This window comes from Rhopalosiphum padi, chromosome 4 (assembly GCF_020882245.1).
Source record: "Rhopalosiphum padi isolate XX-2018 chromosome 4, ASM2088224v1, whole genome shotgun sequence".
Classification (NCBI taxonomy): domain Eukaryota; kingdom Metazoa; phylum Arthropoda; class Insecta; order Hemiptera; family Aphididae; genus Rhopalosiphum; species Rhopalosiphum padi.
This window is the reverse complement of record NC_083600.1, coordinates 50,843,395-50,865,852: the sequence shown is the minus strand read 5'-3', so window position 1 is coordinate 50,865,852 and position 22,458 is coordinate 50,843,395. Positions and strand designations below refer to the sequence as shown.

Sequence of the window (22,458 nt, the reverse complement as noted above, 5' to 3'; positions counted from 1 at the left end):
ATTTTTGCAATAACGTTAAAATTGTGACTAAAACGCACATTCTGTTATAGTAAAAAAAAAAAAAAAAATGTATCAAAAAAAAAAGCACAATATGATAAATTGCTCACTATTACGATCTTTTCTTCCGACAACAAAACACTCAAAGAGCGAATCATTCATCTTTTTACAAATCTCTATATTTGACAAAGCATCCTAAAATGTTTTACATATTCCATATGTTGTAATTACACGTGTCTAGTTAAATACTGTTCGGTACGGTCGATGTAATAAAATCAACGTTACAACTATTAGAATAAAATTTTGAATTATAATTTTTGTTAAACATGCCAAATGCATTTGTTTATTTTTGAAATATTACGTTAATTGAAAAGGTAATTTTTCTAATGTAATTGTTAAACACAAAGAAAAAAAGAAAATAAAGCGTAACACCAAAAAAAGTCATTCTAAATTTGAAAAACATACAAACAAATAGATAATGTTTACTATTATGCTATATAATAATTTATACCGACAAAAATATACGTATAAGATATATTATAACCACAGAGACATCGAGTAAGAAATATTTCAAGAATTATAAAATATGAAAATGGTTAATATATCACGGAGATTATACAAGAATTTTAACTATTTTAAATATTATAATTTATACATGGTATTCTAAAAACAATAAATTTATTTTGAATATTTTGAATATTTTGAATATTTTATTGGGAAGTGATGTTATAAAAATGAATAAGCAAATGTTATTTACAAGTATACTTCACTACCTTTTACACGGATGATATCGAGTAGCTTGTTGAGGACTAACCTTAGTTGAATAACAATTAAGTGACAATACATAAAGTCATCTGTTGGCATTTGTATTATTTGTGTAATGTTCTGTATATTATGATAGACTATTGAAAAACGATTGAATAAAAATCCAGATCTCAAAATAAATGAATTTATTCTACTCCTCTAAAATGTATAATTAGTATTTAATATACTTACTAATATACTACTATTTTAATTAAGCAAATAATCTTATTAAATAAAAAAAAAACCAACTAAACTCATTCTGAGAAAATTGAACATATTTAGATAAATTTAAATATAATTAATATCATGAAACATATTATGAGTATACTGCATTTATTTACTCACTTGCCATAAACTCGTATGATAGTAAGTACTAAAAAATTATATTTATAGTTTTTAAGTTCAACACTATTCTTAAAAAGATCATCAATACATTTTTATGAATATAACTATTTCATTTACAATTTAAATTTCATAACTTTACCTACTTAAATAACTAGGGAATGATAACTATTATTTTACAACACTGTAACGATATTATATCATAACATTTTTTCATATTGAAATAGATAAAAATTATGATGTAATACTTTTTGAATTTCATACTAAACCCTTTTATTACTATAAATCAACAAAATATGATTTAGTTATTAGAATATTATATTTTTTTCTTTTTGAATGTATAGTTTTTCAAAAGCGTTTTAATTATATCAACGGTTTAAAAATAATAAAAATATATTAAAACATATATCATGTAATACACATTACATAGAGTATAATATTATTCACGATGGTAAAATATAATCCATGACCATCATCCATCACCAACTTATGGACCCTTGTCGTTATAGTTCCATGAATATTTTGTAGTTGGAAAAAAATAATATGTCGTATCATGAGCCTGTTCATATTATTATTATTATATATTATTAAATTTGTATATATATATGTATACAAATAAAACACGATTGGCATACATTATTGAATAAATATAATTATAAAACAATTTATATAATATATATATATATATATGTATGTATGTATGTGTATTATATAATAATCAAAATAGATTAATAATTCATGAATAGTCTATATTAGATACTATATTAAAATCTTAGTTCGAAAAATGCATTTCGACGTATCAATTTAGGTTAAAAAATTTAACATTATAACTAAATAAAATAATTTAAACTTATCTCTAACATAATACTGTGCTCATATTTTAAAATAAAATGAATAACAAATTTAGGTTTTATTATTTTTAATTACATTTTACTCAAACATTATACATATTTGACTTTTATGTATTATTTTAAATTCAATATGTACCATTATTATTTATTTTAACATAAATTATTGTCAATATTGATTGAAAAAATCAAAAATCTAATGTACCTAACTATTATTATGTTAAAATACATCTACATTATACATGTACCCAAATAAAATATAATAAAAATATTGGCTATTCATAAATATGTTTAAAAGTCTATTTTTTGTGAATATTATTTCTAGTTTTCTTGATTAGCACTCCATGATACTGAGAATATACATGTCTAGCATGCTTAAGCGTTAATATCTAAACGAGCTTAATTTATTTTACACATTCTAACGCCATGAAGTTTTCGGCCTCAAAGTGTATCAGAACAAACAGATGGTATGATCAATACTGTGTCCCTCGTCTTTCCGTTGTATTATTTTCCTCGAACATAATCGGTACACATTCACGAAAACATACATCTACAACATATAAGTAGATGATGTTTTTGTTTTTGTTGTTATGTTTCTTTAACCATTGTTTCAAAACGGCTTTTATATTTAAATGTTGTGAATTCTCAGATCGATTCACTACGTCACAAAATATATATTAAACAACAATATAAAAAAAATATATATTTAAACAAGAAGTACTGGAGAATTGGTGAAACGCCAAAGATTAACGAAAAAGAATAAATTTGTTTATTTATGCAATTCGTATTCAAATCAGCAATACCAAAAAAAAAAAAAAAAAAGATAGATAATTAATCCTTTTTTTGTCGTTATTATTATATGATTATGAGTGTGAATACGAAGGAGGAGAAATTGTAATTAACAACTTCGAAAATTTCCATAAATAAACCCTTAAAAACTACATAAAAATAAATGATACACACACATTCATAAAATATACATCTATATATATAATATATATTATAGGTACTTGGTATATAAATACAATTTATAAAATAATTCTTATTATGCTGAAATATAATTTACCGGCATGGTGTCTTCATTAACATCCAATTACTTAAATTTATAATTAAAAAATATATATTTAACACCTAGCTTAAATTTGCACTTAAATATAAGTAATTTATGATGTTTTTAAAATTATACGCTATTATAAAATTTATTTAAGAACAAATTTTCCGTTTTAATATTTGTTTGGTATTTAATTCATATAGCAATAATAATTTATTTCTTTAAGTAATAAGTATTAGAAAATTAAAATTAAATTTTCAACAATAGATAGGTCTCCCATTTGCCATTATTTACCTATAATACATTTTACTAATTTCGGTTATCTTTATGTTACATATTTTGAATACGTTATGTAAAATTATAATTATTTAAAATAATGCCGTTTGTTTACATCGACAGAAATATTTGTCAACGTTAACTCTTTCATCTTCTATTTTATTAAAATAATGATAATTTTAATAGTAATATACGATCCAAAAGTTAAACACTTAAAGTTATTGTTTGAAAAACATAGAGTATTAGATAGTAAAAATGACAACTTATAAAAATAAAAATAAGATTCTATACATAATTTAATGTACATGCACTATGTACTTTTATAAAATTTATTATAATGTATACATATGTATACACTCGTTTGTATAACATATTATGTTTACATTTATTTATGTACAAAACTGGTTTAAGGTATATATTATGTATTCATACCGCGTAGGTAGGTTATGTACGTTAAACAGTATTATCATTTCTAGATTAGTTTATCGGAAATTGGTCAGCCACAACCTACCCTCCGGGTTAGGTTAACCCAACAGTATTTTAGCATAGTCATATTGTTGTGATACAATATAAGGGAACTGTATACATTATACTCATCGCGGATGTAACGACTTCCTTGTGTGTTTTCCTGGACCGTAATATCCGCCACACTATGCAAATTGTACGGATGTCTATTAACCTATGCAACAGTATTTTCGACAATAATGCACTATTTAGCAAACAAAATGTCTCTAAAAAAGGTTCTTTTTCTTGACACATAATGATAACCTTTTTTATAACTGAATGAAATTCAAATTTTATGTTATCACGAATATTCCAGTATGGAATAAGTCGATATATTTTCCAACCCAAATGTCAGAAAAAAATACTAAGTAAACATTCAGCGAGATGAATTGTCTTCTACGTACGGTTAAAATATTATGACTTATTTACACTACGAATGTATTCAAAACTATATTTATTTTTATACTCTAAACTCTAGTGTTATCAAAATCATTGATATTCATAGAAATAGTACGAATATTTAAATTCGTTTTCCAATAAAAATATGGACTCATAAAGTGTAGTATAATATGTTAACTATAATCATATTATATAGTACATTTTTTTTTAAATGTTCATATTATAATATTTGGGATGTAATTTAAATGATCAAAATATAAATTGGTTTAATAGTATAATAGAAAAAATATTTTTAATAATTGTATTCATAATATTTTTATGGTTATAATTTAATAAAATTAAATATTATTAACAATACAGTGTACTTCTATAGTAAATTTATAAATATTTGTATTAAACTGTAAGTTATAATGGCTATAACTTGTAAGCTTTATTAATTTAATTAATACATTTAACTTAGGTCAGAAGTATTATCAATCTTCAAGATTTAAACTCGATTGAACTATATAACTTTTTTTATCATATGTTTTTGAGGTTGTTATATGCTTTCGTTAGTATGTACATTGTATAGTGTAACTAAACACTTGTAAATTATTATTTATTTAATTATTTATAATAATTATAGGTAAAAGACAATATATACAGAGGCATATGATGAATACATAACAAAAATGTAAATAAAATATACTGTATATTAAACAATTATTAAGAAGAAAAATTGCGGATCTTCAATTGTGATTTTAATCATTTTGAAGAGTGCCTCGTTTCTCAAGTAGTTGGTTGAGTATTTTGGTATGAAAAACAAGAATTATTACGGGTGTTTCGAATTGGTACCTTAATATTAAGAAGTACGAGGAGAGATGGAGAGCCAATAGAGCCAGAGAGAAGTTTACGAAGAAAAGATATATTCTGTTGGTGATGACAATCGGCTAAGGTGAAGAGATTTAGAAAGCGGAGTATAATCACGAGGTTAAAATTGATATTAACAGTAAATTTTACAAAGTTTATATTTAAAGTTGTCCAAATAGACTTAGCTCATGAGGTATATACATTTTGCAAAATATTGTAATAAATTTAAATTATTTACTTGTTGTCTTGATTTATATTGTTATTTTATGTTTTAAACATTTACTTTTATCATGATTTAAGCATTATAAGCATTTATAAAGATAAAATTAAACTGAATTTAAAAGTTAAAAAGTTAAAAGAAACAATCTTTGCTTAATATTGTTGACCTCCATGCTTAGTTATACTATTTATACCACAGCATTTAAAAACAAATTGTTCATAATTTAGATAATTAAAAATAAATTGAAGCAATTACGAGATAAACTTTGAAGAACACAATCGTTATTCACACGAGATAAAATCTTATATTTTGAATTTATAAAAATGGAATTTAACAGAGTTATTAACAATATATAATAATTATATAAATAAGCAATATAATACTAAATATTGAACGTTCAAAACTATATTTAAACAAATTATTATTTTTTTTTTTTATGTGTTTTAATCAATAACTTTGAACATGCATGATGCTTAATGTACTCGTATACTGAAAATTATTTTAAAAAGACAAAAAATAGGTGAAAAATTTAGTAAAAAATATGTAGGTGCTTTAGGTAGATCAAATAAGATAAATTTAACAACGGATTTACGTGAAGAATTGGTTGTGATATAGACTGGTCCAAGAAACTATATAAATCCCTCCTCTGAAGAAATCTTAAGTTTCAATACCTATGTATAATGGTTGCTAAGGGTTAGCGATTTTTTATACAGCTTACGAAGCATATTATAACCATTTTATAATTTTATTATTATTATATTATTACTATAAGATTAAACTGTATTGTTGATTTCATCTGAAACTTAATATTTTTCTAGTTTAACTCGTAATGATTAAACGGTAATTATTTATAAAATATAATTCAATTAAAAGATGATTGTAATGAATAATTAATTGTTATTTTATTATTAGATAATTTTTTTTTTTTCTTATTAGAAATAAACAATCTATAAAATATATGCACAATAATTTGATGTGGTAAAAGCATAATAACATCGACGTGAAATGTTGAATGAGTTAAAATGATAATTTAAAAAAAATCACATGTATAAACTTTATAATGAAATATGAAATATTATAATATTAAATTCGTCTAGAAATGTATTTAACACTGATTTAATCAATCACACTATGTTTATATTCTATAAACAAAAAAATGCCAATAATGATGGACATTTACAAATGCATATTGTTTTTTTTTAATGTAATAAATATTGTAAACAATAAAATATTGTCAATATTAATTTTGAAAAACATCAACATTACTATAATCGTATTTATATCCAAACACTTGTCCTTGCTACATGACAAAAATATTAAAAACAATTTTCATAGTTTCACATATGCACGACGAATAACAATGACTTTTGAAGTATTCATATTGTATTTTGACACTTTTTTTTTTTAGTATTATTCCCGTAAATATTATATATTATATATAGTATATATTGTACATTTTATATTTTACTAGACCATAACAACTGTATATCTTCTACGTAAGCGTTTACTTAAATAAAAAAATTACAGAGAAAAGAAAAAAAAAGCGATAAACAAGAGAACACTATGTATTCGAGACATGAATTGTACACCAGTTACTGGTTAAATTCCACGGGGATGTCGACATGACCCTATACAGTGCGAAAGTTGTGGTAAACATACAAAAATAACAATGTCAGAAATCCGCTTTATTATGGCTGGTAAAATTATTGACTTAAGATGTGAAATAGGGTACACTTTTATCACACTATATTATTACTCGGTTATATACATATATATATATATTATATATACTGTATTATATTATATATATATATATATATATATATATATATGGTTTACGTATTTATTTTTGCAACGGCGATATTATGGTAATGAACCGTCAGCCGGTGGAGTAGCACCACTGCCTTAGCTATGATGAGCACTAAAGTCAATTCTGGATCCCCAGGGGAAGATAGTGGGTGGAAAAAGTTGAGGATGCCATTGTAACGATTAGTCGTTCCTCTTGTCCACCGCCAACCAGATCTCGGGCAGCGATATTAAATCACGATAAAATCTTAAGTCTTTTACGACAGTCTATTAAACGCTTTTGTTTCCTCCCTCAAGGACCTCGTCCATTTTTTACATCTACAGAAATCGTTATTTCCTCCCTCTCCGTCTTTTTACATTCGACTACCGCCGTCTCTTTCATTGCCACGTCATCCCGTCTAGTATGGTGTCGTAGTACTACAGTACCCCCGTCAATCGGGTAGAGAAAACAAAGAGAAACGAAAATAATCAATACACCACTCATTCCGTCCTCAACTCACTTTCTTTGACGATAATATTATTATTGTGTTTCATTTATTTTGCATCTGGTCCAACCATTATACTGACTTCGTTAGCATACACGAATTTTCAGAACTCAATATGGTCCCTAGGTACAACCATACATTGTTGAAAGAATGACAGATTTGAATCAACTATGTATAGACGTTCGTCTCATTTAAAACTAATGATGTGTTTGAACGATATTTGAATATCTGTATTGATATTTGCCGCTAGTCATATTTTGGTCAATAACAACTTGCGATTATTGCACGTTTTATAAAATATTCAATATCGAGCAAAACAATCTAAACTATTGAACCAATAAAAATGTACATATATAATTTAAAAATTTAAATTTTAAACCATTACAATATATATAATAAACATTGTGTGCCTAATTATAGATTGTTTTTCTATTTCACTGATACTATAAGTATTGTAAATAATAATATTATATGTATGATAACCTAACCTATGGAAATATAATTATTTATTTACTATATATATTTTGGGCTCATGACTTAATGCATCGGCATGTATTTTGTGGTGTATATCTCAGTGAAGATAATATAAATTTATAAATTTGTTTTGTGAAATTATGAAATTAAATACAAAGTTTATCTTAGGAGTTGGAACATTGTATTGTGCAATACTTTTATTTATATATGCTGTTTCCCTGATTTTTTTTTTACGATTTTGGTGCAATAGTTGCATATTTATTTTATGAGCATATTTTGTCAATTTTAATGAATAAATATAATATATTTATATTTGTTTGTTTATTTTATATAACACATATTAAAGGAATAATCCACAAATATAAAAAATACGGACTATATGAATCGCATTTTATTATAATTGAAATATTAACAACCATTCGAAAATAAATTATGTAAATCGAATAATAAAACTAATAATCGACAATTAAGATTTAATTTTAAATTAATAATTAATACATCAAAAACATGAGATAATAAAATGTTTGTATAATAATTATTAGAAATAAGACAAGTAGGGAAATTGCCTATCTAATGCGCCGTGTTACTATTTACCAGGTAAAAATAATTTACTATCTTTAGTATCTTTACTGGTATAATATTAAAATTAATATAATACGATTAAAGTTATACATAATACATTTTTTTATTTTTTTTTATCAAATCTGTCCATTTAAATAATTTATAAACAATTGTATTTACTTTCCCATATATTTATTAGCGTTAACAAAATCGAATTTTAATGGTTATACAATAATGTATTATTAAGTTAATATTTTTAAAAAAATGCAAATACTTATATTTATAATAAAATAAATTTAATTAAATAACCTACTGATATTAGTTAGTATGATGATAAGTTGATAAGTTCAAAAAAGTAAGTCTAAAGTTTCTAAGTTATGTTATTTCTATATAATGTATACTCACAACATAATAATATTATGAACCTGTATTTTATCTATTATATGTACTATCAAATACACATACAGTACCTAATAAGCAATATGTATTATGTATTGAATTTGGAAGTTAAATATTTCATAATATTTGCTCAGCTTTAAAATGGAATTACATTTTATGAATTTATAATAATAATGTTTTCTCCATATTAAACTAGAAATTTTAGAAATTATTTACATCTTATATATAAGGTATTATGAACATATTAATAATAAACAAAAATAATGGTTATAATCCAACGTATTTATCATATTTTACTTGTTTTCCTGAATAAAAATCGGTAGGTAGGTTGGTTTTCTAAACTTTTAGATTATAATAATAAAATAAATGAAGAATAAGTAGTGTTTTTAACATTACATATTTTTTACAACAATATAAGTAGTAATTACCGTGAAAATCATTTGCAAACGCACAGTAAAAATGTATATGAAGTAAAGTTGGACTTCTGTGGAATATCGTAGAGTTTGAATTCACTTCGACCATTATTGCGGGATCACCACACATTATTCGAAACCAATTCAGCGGGGTACGGTGCCGATGATATAATTTGCTATATATTATTATGTACTTCATGAAAGGGTTAATAAGTGGACAACGACCGTTAAACTCAACTAGCCGGAATAGAAGCGCATCATCATCATCATCATTATTATTATTACTACATGAGACTATATACGGGCCCAATAAACCTAACCTATCTCAACACCTTCAAACAAACGAGTCTCGTCGAGACGGTTATGTGTTAACACCACTCAGCGTGTAGAGTTTTCCCATTCGTTTTTTTCTTTTCCTTTTTGTTTTGCTCCCGTCGTCCCGCGACCTTTCGTCCGATTCAATATACCGACTGGTACGGTATGTAACGGCTAAACTCATATATGAATTTACGCTCATTTAGTAATCGCGCGCGCGCACACTCACACATACACACACACAGACACATACACACAGACACACACATACGTACACGTGCACGTGCTTACACAATGGATTATAACACCTGACCGAAAGGGGTACGGCGGAGGTACCAGAGGGTTGAATAATTGAATCGATACGGACCAACGAACAGTGCCGCCGGCGGCGGTGTTGTCGTACGAACGGAATATACAAGTCGGATAACTGCACAAGACGCGTGGGATATAGAGGGAAAACAGATTTTCATCATAGCGCGCGCTAATTGTCCGCGAGTTATTTGTTTGGAATGGCTTTGGGCGACTACCTACCCCGCAGCAGTGGCAACAGAGTATATCTGTGTGTGTGTGTGTGTGTATATACATTATATAGCGACACAACCACTGCAGTGTGTCGCGTTTCACCCCTTCATTTGCACACCAGTCATTGTTTACCGTCGATCCTCGTCGTCGTACAAACCCATTTACAAAACGGTCGAAAGGGTTGTTTGACCGTGTTAACGTCCGAGGTTTACGGAATTTACGATTGCTCGACGACGAAGGGGGGGCTGGGCTGGAGGAGTGTATGGGACGAGTGGTATGTAATACACACACACATACACGCAGATAATAATGTATAGGTACCGAAGGGTGTATGTATAGTGTCACAATATTATGTGCGGCACCGCGAGATAAACCCGATTCGGTTCACTATAAATACGCAGGTGGAATTTGGGTTAAATTGCTCGACATGTATACCTTCGTGGTATGCAATAGGCACGACGTTATTTAGCACGTCGGTTAAGGTCTGGCGCAGTATTTCAATTGAATTTCGCTGTAGTTCATCAGATCATAAACCGTCTAATCAGTAATAACGTTTTACAATAGTCGTATGACGTGGTACAGTAAACGTGTTCGAAAAAACCTTTCACACACGACACCGAATATCGTAAATACTTTAAATTTAAAATTTAAAAAAAAACGAGGGACGACTACAAATGGATTTTTAAAAATCCAATAGTTTATACGTTTTTGATAAACAATAATTTATTATACATAGATATTAACGACATATTTTTAGTTATTTTTAATTAGAATTTATTCAATGTCATAACAACAAATAAAAGAAAATGTTAAGTTTGTATAAATAAAAACTTTCAATATTATTAATGTGGATTTCTTGATACGTCCAACTTATGTTTTCCATTTTCTAACAATGTACTACAAGGGAAATACGAAACTAACAGCTAATAAAATAAAAACAAAATACGTACAAGAATTTAATTTGTATTTCTTATTTCATCAAAGAGTGTATTAGTTATATTGTTCCTTTTGTCTTCAAAATAAATTTCTACATAAATTTGCAATACACTTTCTGTATAACACCAATAAACCAGTTAAAAACAAACCAAAATAATGAAAGTACAGACATATAAATACGAATTATTTGGCAGAACTTATCAAAATTTTTCAAAATTGTATTTTAACAATGTCGAAAGTTGAGAACTTAATAACTAATGAATTGATTAAAAACAAAAATTCGATAAATATCGTAGTGAATAATATTATTAAAGATGCGATATGGCGCAGTTTATATTATATAGCTGCATTAGTATTATTAAACTATAAAAAAAAAACTATATTTTTTACTATAAATGTGTATTTCTTATAACATGTGTATTATTGTGTTCGTGTATATGACTACTGATTATATATGATAGTATATAATTAGTTTAAATTTAAATAATAATTCTAAGAATAATTTAACTAAGATTCAATCAAACGATAAATTATTTATCAAAGGTATTATAGATTTAAATACCTGATTACGAAGTATTAAAGACATTTATTTTACGGTTTGTCTACACAAAATACATTATTTAATATGGCAGAGGCCTGATTTATTATTTACATTCATCAACATAATATTGTAGGTATTCGTTTTTCAAAACCTTTTTAAAAATTCAATCAATATTACAGTCTATAATGTTATCAAAATGTTTATATTTTTAATTATCTATATCCACACTTAAACCCAAAACAAATATTAGTTATCAGATTTTGTTTCTTTTATTCTTTCTTGATTAGGTATCATCATGATACTTTAATTAAATAAAACGTAAATAGCATATAATATATATATAAATACTCAAAGTATAAAAAAAATAATTATTTAAAAATATACCTAATACATTTTTAGTTGTCAATCTACTTTAAAAGTAAGATATACCTATTGGTCTTGGAGGTAATTATCTGACCTGTATGAGTTTCGGGATACAAATTAGGACCCCTGCCAAACCTTGAACATATATTGTTTCAATCAAGTCATTCCAGGCAATAAATTTAAGCCAAACTTAACAAACAACGGTATTGATATATCATGAGTACATGTAAGTCTAGTGTATAATACAAGGGAACTACTTTTGTATTTTTACAACATACGATTTATTTGATAAAAGAAATATAATCCACCGTATTAAAGTCAAACACATTATAGTTCAACTTGTTATTTCAAGCGTATATAATCTGTAATTTATGTTTATTGTTGGGAATATTTTAAACATTCATCAAAAAATAAATTGTTTGTATAAATTATCCACATTGAAAATGTTGGCTTCATCAATATAAAATACTTTAAAAACATAATGCTTAATAATTATTATGGAACAAATAAAAATTAAGAATTTTTACTCTAATTCATTTATTTTAATTATAATTGAATTCTGTTTTTGATATCTCTCCAAAAACTAAGTTTAATTATTTATATTTAATGCACTTCAATTAGTTTTTAATTTTTACTTTTAGAAACGTTTGAAGTATGTTATAATAATTATTACGAAATTCAATCGGAAGGGCGTTGCCATATCCATATGATAAATCGAAATAAATATTAACCTAAAAAAATAATACAATAACTAAAATGTAACGTAATGAATTTCGTTATTTTTAAAACATATTTTAATTCAGTAGTATCACATCTGTTTATTGGTTACAGCATTATAACTAAAATTCCACGTAAAACTGAATAGGTACCTATCATTATTTTTACTACATTTTGTGGAAGTATATTATTAAGTTTAAATCTAAATCAGTATCTAGTATCTACCTATTTTTTTTTTTGTGTATACTGTTTTTAGTTACATGATTAAAAATAAACACTAACATAGTAATAAGAATATCAATAACTATTATTTTCAAAAGTTTTTTTTTTTAATTTTCGATCTTTTTTGGTAATTATAAAATCGTTTTAAAGCCACTGCACCATGTGTTTTTTTTTTTTTTTTGACATCAACGGTACATATTATCAACATGACGGAAACTTAATTAGTAATTTCAAAAATAGAAAGAGGGTCTTTTCAAAATCTAAATAGAGTAACTGACCACTCCATGCATACGAAATGCCGTCATTTATGTCAGACCATACTTCCCGACCACTTCATGTGCGAATATTCTGCATGAGCGGTCTAAAGTACATAAATATAGTGGTCAGTAATTTATTGCTTCAAAAACTTTTCAAGGTGCACTCAGGGAATATTAAAAAATGTGTAGGTGAAAATAATGGTTCTGAAAAAAACATTTAACACTTGGCTTAGCTAATATTTATTTCGATTGTGTGTTTACAAATATACTCAACTAAAATAGACAGAATTTTACTCAATACCAAAAATTAAATCGATATACCTGCGTATTTGATAAATATTATATTTTCAAACAAGATTGTAACTTACTATTCAAAGTTTATAATAAATTAGTAAATAGTACTGAAACTTCTATAGAATGAAGTCGAATATGCAACAACAAAAAAATCGTAATATGGAGGAATTAAGTATTCATTAACAATGAAGTTCTTAAAAATATTTCGTTAAACAGAAAATTTCGTAAAATGGAAGTTCGTTACATGAAAGTTACTGTTTCTATTTAAATTAAAAAATATCAACCGTGTTATTAATAAAAAAATCATATTTTATATTTTTGGTGATTTTATTTAGTTGAAGAACATCAAATGTGTAAAAATCAGAATAAGATAAAGAAATCTTAATTATATTTTTTATTTTACAATTCGTTCTTGCTTAAAACATTGATAATTGTTTTCATTAATAAAAATTATAATTTATTTTGACAATCCTTTGATATATCCATGTTTATTCAGTAATGTACAAAATTACTTAAAAAATTGCATTTATATTTAATTGTATAAACATTCATTTAAAACATTTGTATTTACAAATTATATTTATTTCATTAAATCCACGCTATAAATGTGGATAAAATGATTTATACAGTAAACAAAAATGGTTTCAAAATATAATTAATTTACTCATGTTAATCAACTACTTGGTATTTAAAAAAATATTACGACCTTTTAAAATCGTCCATTTAAGACTATGTACCCTGCAGTGACCTTTTCTAATGGAAAAAGGCGTAGCCGCTTGTATGTTAATTGTTTGAGGGGTAAAACGGAACGAAAGTAATTATACTTAACTGAAACAAGACTTTAAATAAAAATCCATAGCCTTAACGCAAAATTCAATTATTATTGTAGCTGTTGCCAATTTATATTAAAAAATTCAAGTTAAATGGTTGTCTCTTTCACAACAAGATATTATTATTCTAAGGAATATGGTATTTTTTCACACAAATTTATATTTTAAATCATATATATATATATATATATGTATTATAATATCAATCATGATTAATATATTACCATTATTTATATTCTAAATAATATAAAAGTGTTACATTATATTGTTAAAATTATGTAAAATAGTGTAATAGATAATCCTAATGAAAATAAGCATTGAATAATGAACGTACATTTAAAAAAAAATTATAAATCAACAACAAGAGAATACGAAATTTTAAATATTAAATATTTAAAGCTAAAGAAATTAATTGATTTCAAAATTTACAATAATACATATTTCATGTATATGTGTAAATTATATAAGACAAATGCGAAAAGTTAATCGAATTATATTGTGCATATATTATAAAAACAGTAGAGACGAATTAAAAAATAAATAAATAATAATAATAATTAAAAATACATATCCTACGAATATTATGTACTTCAAACTCAGCTGTATTAAAAATTCAATAATTATAAATTTATGCATGCAAATGTTTAAGGAAAATATTTTGATTCAAATGAAATGAAAATAACTGTAGCCAATTAAAAATAAATATCTAACCTGACATAAAACGAGACTTGAAAGTCTCGAAACGTTTTTTATTATCGATGACAATATTCTATGATATCGATGTTAACTACATCACTTTTTGACAACTTATACCAACGTTTTGTGATTGAAACCCAACCGCGAGTGAGAATATCTTTGAAATCCGATACATGTGTATGGGACATGTATCTATATAGGTAGGTGCTATTGATTAATCGCCAGCTCAAATCCTTTTGTCGCCAAATTGCGACCACAATTATTGCTGCGCAGATTTTTCAGTGCAGTCTCGTTTGTAGCATAATTTAAAACTCCAATGTCGCAACTTAATAATAAACTTCTAGTTCAATATGTAGAACACTATTATATTGATGTCTATTCCAATCTACGCGGTTAATCGATTAAAAGTTTTAACCCGTAATAAGGAGCTGAAGTTTTTCGATAATTTAAACTATGTGTATTACATTTTTAGTCTGTGAAACTAAAAATGGTGAAATCCGACAATATGCTCAAAACTGTCAAATGCAAACGAATTGTTATAATCTTGACATCGTCATTTCCGAAGTAAAAAATAACCGCATAATATACAAATCAATGGCACCCAGTAACAAATCGCCGTGAATATAACCTTCTATTATATTTCTTAATTGAAAATCTACGCCGTTTGATCATCATTTAGTTTTTCCTTGTGGTCGATTTCTGTTGACGCCGGTAAAAAAGAAGAATGTGTACGAGAAATTATCATTATTTTTGTTTAATTTATCAAGTTTTGATTTTCAATTTTCATATTCTAACTGTACTTACACTTTTTCCTGTACTCCTTTCAGATTCAGGTACTGATGAGTAAAAAAAAAATCTCTATTTGATCGGCTCCGATAGATAACTGAAACAGTATTTACATTAAAACAACAACTTTATGTATACTATAACAGATCAAAAAAAAAAAAAAAAAAAAAAAACGCGCGCAAAGTAAAATTAAAAAGATATTTGTTACAATTTGTAAGAACTTACACGAAGACAGAGTTTACGTATTTATATACATATTATTTTAGTTCACGTAAAGTTGGCAATGATATTTTGTATTTTATTCGTTCTTTAGTAATTCGTTCCACTGTAAAACTTTGTAACTTTTACGTACCCTTTCTATTCTAAAATAATATACTATAGCTGATCCTACTCGGCGTTGTCCGTGACAAATTAAATGCCCTTGGGTCGTCTTGGGGTTAACTCTGTCTTAATATTCGCTAAATGTATGCTACACAGATTCTTAACACAATAATTTAGGTCGATTTTACCAAATATAAAATACAGATTTAATATTATATCCAATCATATGAACTAATTTATTTTTTGTAACCAATGGCAACCCTATAACCCTAAATATAAACAATGAATTATTTGTTTTTCATGAGCCAGCAAATCACTGTCCGAACACCTCTTTAAAATTCGAATTTCGAAAATTATTTTCTTAGCACGTCCCCAGCACCCTTATGTGGCGGTGTGAAGGTACCATAAACATTGTTTTGGCGGTACGTGATTATGAATCAGTTAGTCAGGATTTCTACTTTTATATTTTATACAGGTCACGTATATTAGATAATTTGATTTATTTTTTTACTTAAATTATCTGGAATATAAGTAACAAAAAATCTTTTATCTACCCCACTCGCCATTGCGATAAGTCATAACTCTCCACAACTGTCAATACGAAAACAAAATGCAACAACCAGTATTTTACGTATACCTGTCCACCGTGTATAGAATAATATACTGAAAACTCGAATATAAATTGTAATCATCACTATTTACAATAAACTGCAATAAATTTAGTATATTATTTGTACATAAACAATTTAATAGCGTTACTCGCGTGAAGGCTGTCATAGTGAAAATCGCGCATATTATCTACAGCCTGTATACGCATGACTGTGTTTTGGTACGCAACATAATATTATAGTTATTACAAAGGGGTGTTACTTTTCACCTCTGGAAAATACAATGATCGCTCGTAATAATTATCGTGATATTATCGATGGCATGGCCTGTTCGTATATTATGCACAATGCACATTCAATAATATCATTACCGCGCGTAACCCGATAAATATCGTTATTAATGTCATTATTATTACAAAATAAGTGTCGTGGCATTTTTATGCAGTTCTCGGAGCAATTGGCCTACATAATACATATACACAATTTAATAAAGTAATAATAATAATACCTTTAGTATAGTATGTTTATACTTTATTACAATATATACATTATACATGACGTATATAGAACGTATGTATATATAGGATGATTCACCAAGAATGCTCTCCCACATTCTTTCATTTAATAACTAATTTCATTAAACAAATTAACGTATTAAAATTAAAATTGGTATGAGTAATTTTTGAGTTATTTGATTTTATATTAAGAATAAAAGTTCATGATAATGGGCGTTGAAGGTATGATAGCTATGGCGATTTAAACATTTTAGTAATTTATATTAATCTATCAAGATTCATAATTAATTTTAAAAACAGTCCGAATATAATTAATTCTAGTCATAATTTTACATATAACTTATATTTTTGTAAAATAAATTTTTAAGGACTTTAATCCTGAGTATATATATTTTAATTAATGAAAAACTATTTGTTTGAATTTTAAAAAAATGGTAAGATTTTTGAGAAAATGATCTAATGAATAATAATTATTCAATAATATTTTAGTAAAAAAATGCGGATTGTCATGTGAAAATAAGTTTATACCGTCACTAACGGGCGTGTTCTAATTTCTAATAAATACGTAGATAGTGATTTACGGAAAAATGCACGAGTGAAAAATATTTGCCCACAAGTGAGTACTATAATAAACTGCGACTATAAGACACATCATATATAGACAGTCATAGAACATAGTACGAGTATAATATATGACTGATGCCCGTATCCAAAATAGTAAATACATTAGGTATTATACAACCAATAATACTATATTATAATATTCTATACGATACCTGACTAGAAATCTCGTGCGTTTCGTGTATATATATAGTATAATATTATACTTTTTAACTGTACTCGGCTATTTTTGAACCAAACTTATGCGATCAGCATACATGTACTGCGAAACGCTGTGAAAAAGAACTAAATAACTTAAACAAGTTGCAATGAGTGATCGAAGAGTGAAGCTCATCGTGAACTAGTCTCGTTTTGCTTTTCTCAAGGTGGAACAAATAGTTATTGGAAACTAATAATTAATCGTTAAGCTTCAAATATCGTACCGAAGACATTTCGTCAGGAACGTAATGGTATGCTTCACTTGTGTTTTTCTTTTTAACATACGCAATGGTTTTTTAGGCACTATTTGTTATGCAACTGTTGAAAAGATAGAATATACACCTGTTTAGCAAGTTTACCACCACTGAATGTCAATCTTCAAATGTGCAAGGATAAACTTTTTATATGAGCAGTGTGAACAAATGTTTGCAGAAACTAAAATGTAATTTTTAAAAAAATTATAAAAAATAAAAATACAAATTGAAACATCCAATTCCTCCTAATCTATTATATTATAATATACACTATACTTACATATAAAGTAGTAGTTGTAAATTGTATTACATTTAACTTTTATTAAGACATTTTTACTAAAAAAAAACCATAAAAATTAATAAAAAATTCGAAATTCTTAGATCAAAGTTAAACTTAGACCAAAAAACCAATTAACAATTACTATCTGAGAAATCAGCAACTCATATTGGTATTATTTTTCAAAAACATGACGTTTACCTATTAACTTATATCTAAAATAGTAGGATGTAGATATTCCTAAAAATATAACAATAAAATCGGTATTTAAGATATTATTCATTGCATCATCGACAATGCAAAACGTTTCGAATTAATTACTTCTATAACAGTTGTAGATAATATGTTTATTATAGGTACCTAATAAATTAAAAATTAAGAATAATCATTCATTGGTTGTACATTTTTCTAAAAAAAAAAAAAAATTATTATTATGTTTTATTATTTAAGAAAACGTTTTGTTTTTAAATATAAAATTATGAGAAAATGAGAAAAAAAATAATATTGCATTATTTAGTCGATTTTGTTGACGTGACATCGACGTTTATTCTTACCTTGAATCTAATTAAAAAATTATTTTACCACGTCAAAATTTAGAGCCGAGCTTAACGTAGTTTAGCCGAGTTTTTAACGTAAATTATATTACAATTTTTGTCATTCCACTGATGGTTTCCCGGTCACAAATCGCCAATTGGTTGAAAAAAAAATATAATTTATATTATTATTTTATATCGTTTATTTATTAATATTTCACTATGATTATTACTTTAAATAATTTAATTATTATAAAAATTAGTGAGATGATTAAAATACATTATATGTAGAGTGACGGTCGACAACTGGCGGCGAGGTCCAAATCCGGATCGCAGAAGGCATACAAGTGGACCGTAAAAATAGCACAATACGATTATGTAATTAATTAATATAAAGATTTGACAAAAAAACTGTTTGTCCGGCCCTCGTTTATTTATTATTTTAATCTTCCGGACTCGGATAGAAATTACTTGCTGACCCCTATAAATAGTTTTTATACATTTTAACAATGACATATACAATTATTGATGAAACATCACGTCGACTGATTAATATATTTATCATATTTTGTTAACTTAATTGCTATTCTGTTTTTTTCTAACATTGTTTAATATGAACTTAACATAACAATACCTTACCAGTAATTTATTAATATCTATATATATATATATATATATAGTTTATAGCAATGTAAGTTAAACCCTTTAACGATTATTTAATCGTGGTCGCAGAAACCTGTAGAGCCTTATTACACTTAAATTAGATGTACTTTTGTTTATGAACTAAAAGAACTTATTGGTAACTTGATACTTTTGGGTCTTGGGTATTTTGGGGACTTGGTTACAAGTTTACGATAAAACAAATAGTTTTTAATTGCAAACTACTTACAAAGATGAATTTGACTTAAACATATATTTTTATTACAAACAATATGTACATAAATTATGACTAATTATTGTGATTGCAATTTTACAAATGTTTTGAAAATCACATCTTCCCGTATTTATAAACAAAGACTAATCATTTCATTATCATATAATTCTTTTTAATGAGGCCAGCTCAACATTTATTAATATTTAAATGTAAAATTAACAATTAGTTTTTTGTTTTATAACAAATTACACTACTATTATTATTTCTATGGTTGTTAGTGTTTTTTATTTAAAACTAAAATATAATAATATTTTAACTACGTATTCGGAGTAGGTACTATTGTAAAAACATATTAAATTAGATATAGTTTGAATCCTAAAATGAGGTCACATAATTATACTGTACTCTAAATTATTGCCTTTTGGTTTTGACTATTTTTAGTGATAAAATTATACCTATAACACTATTATTTCACAACCATTTATTAATTTCATTTTTTCTAGTGCAATAATATATCTATTGCTGTATAACCTGTCGATATAAACATATATAATATATATCAGAGATGACCATAATTTTTTTGATAAAGATCTAAAACACATACAGCTATTGTTTACAATCATCATTTAGATCTTTTAGAGCAGGGGTGGCCAACCAGTCGATCGCGAGATGAATTTGAGTCAATCGCGACACCTTTTCCCATTTTCATGAAATTTTGAATTTTTTTCAGAAAACAATTAAAAAATTTATTTTTTGTATATTAAAAAAAAATATATGTAATTTGTATATTTTTGTATATCCCAGGAATATAAAAATTATATTTAGAAAAAAGCAATAAATAACTACGAAAAACGAGATTATACACAGATATCGAATAAAAGCTAGAACTGTAACACACATTGACAACCTTTTTTTTTTCTGGTCGATCGCGACAACCTAGAAAATCTCGTAGGTCGATCGCAAGTCTATTAAAGTTGGCCACCCCTGTTTTAGAGGAGCTACTAAATGTATAAGAATAAATTCGAACAAAGGTGGATTGACATTTAAATTATATTCAATTGACTATTTTTAACGACCCCAGTATTTCACTACATAATTTAAAAAAGTACTTTTTAATATGTTTAAATATTAGTCATTATATTTTAGCAATAAATATGTCTAGTCCGTATGCAATATAATTTTTATATTATTACTGTATACTTTTATAAGACAGTTATCAAGGAATAATAGACTATTGATTGAAGCATAAAAAATAAAAATATACCGTTTCATTAAAAATGTTTTCATAAATACGTAGAAAATTATTCTTAATCTCTCAATCATATAATAATAATAAGTAATAACGTTAACAATACACTTCGTGACGCACATGTGGGTATGATATAGAAGGACTTCAACGTTTTTTTTAATATTTAGGCGTATAAGAACATTAAAAACCTTGTGGCATAAAATACAAACATTTTTAGAATAACGTCGTAATCCATTCTCATCCACATTTCTTCAACGTTTCGATCGCTATAAAATTACCGGTCTTTCCACATAGCCGGTATCCAAAATCTGCGGCGTAAACGACAGATGCGCATTTTGCGATACGCCTTTAATGGCAATGTTTTTGTTAAACCGCTATTTCGGCTTACAACGAAACGCATTAAAATAATAATATGGCACAAGAAAAACAAATTATTTTACCCGCGGAATCGCGTATATTATTATAGTTTCATAAATTTTACTGCTATAACATCTCGTTCATATATATATATATATATATATATATTATTTTTAATTTATGTTTAAATCACTTTTATTATACCATGTGGTCATCGCATTTTGTTTTAATTATTACAAAAACGACAAAAAAATATTTATTTAAAAGACATTGTTCGACTATGGAGTAGGAAACTATAATTATTCTTTCGATGTAGATACGGCAATGGCATAAACATAATCTATATGACTATTATTTTACCAAATATTGTGTTTTGCACTATGTTAATTTTTTTTTTTTTAGTTTAGAGGAGTAAATATCATATGAAAATGTTTCTATTATAGTTTTTTGTGTATTTTAATTTGTAATCTCCATTGTTTACATTTGAATACAAAATAATGGTGTGGGTATATTTTGAGTTTCGACTATTGTCTTTTCCCGTTCTTTGTGGGTTAGTAATTTATTTGTGAATGTAGTTCAAAAACGATCGCTAGAGTTTCTTATGGAACAACATCGTCCTTCGGACGACATTTTGTACAGAAAGACGTAAACAGTATTTCAAGCTTAGCATCCAGATTTTCTTTGAATACGATTTTGCCAATCGAATTAAAATAAATCCCTATTGCATAGAACACTATTACCTTA

At 26.1% G+C, this 22,458-nt stretch overlaps 1 protein-coding gene across 5 annotated transcripts in view; it reads left to right on the top strand.

The window, feature by feature from the left end:
• Nucleotides 1–22,458, top strand: part of LOC132929105 (small conductance calcium-activated potassium channel protein) — a 244,790-nt gene that overhangs the window by 117,075 nt on the left and 105,257 nt on the right. The window lies entirely within an intron of this gene.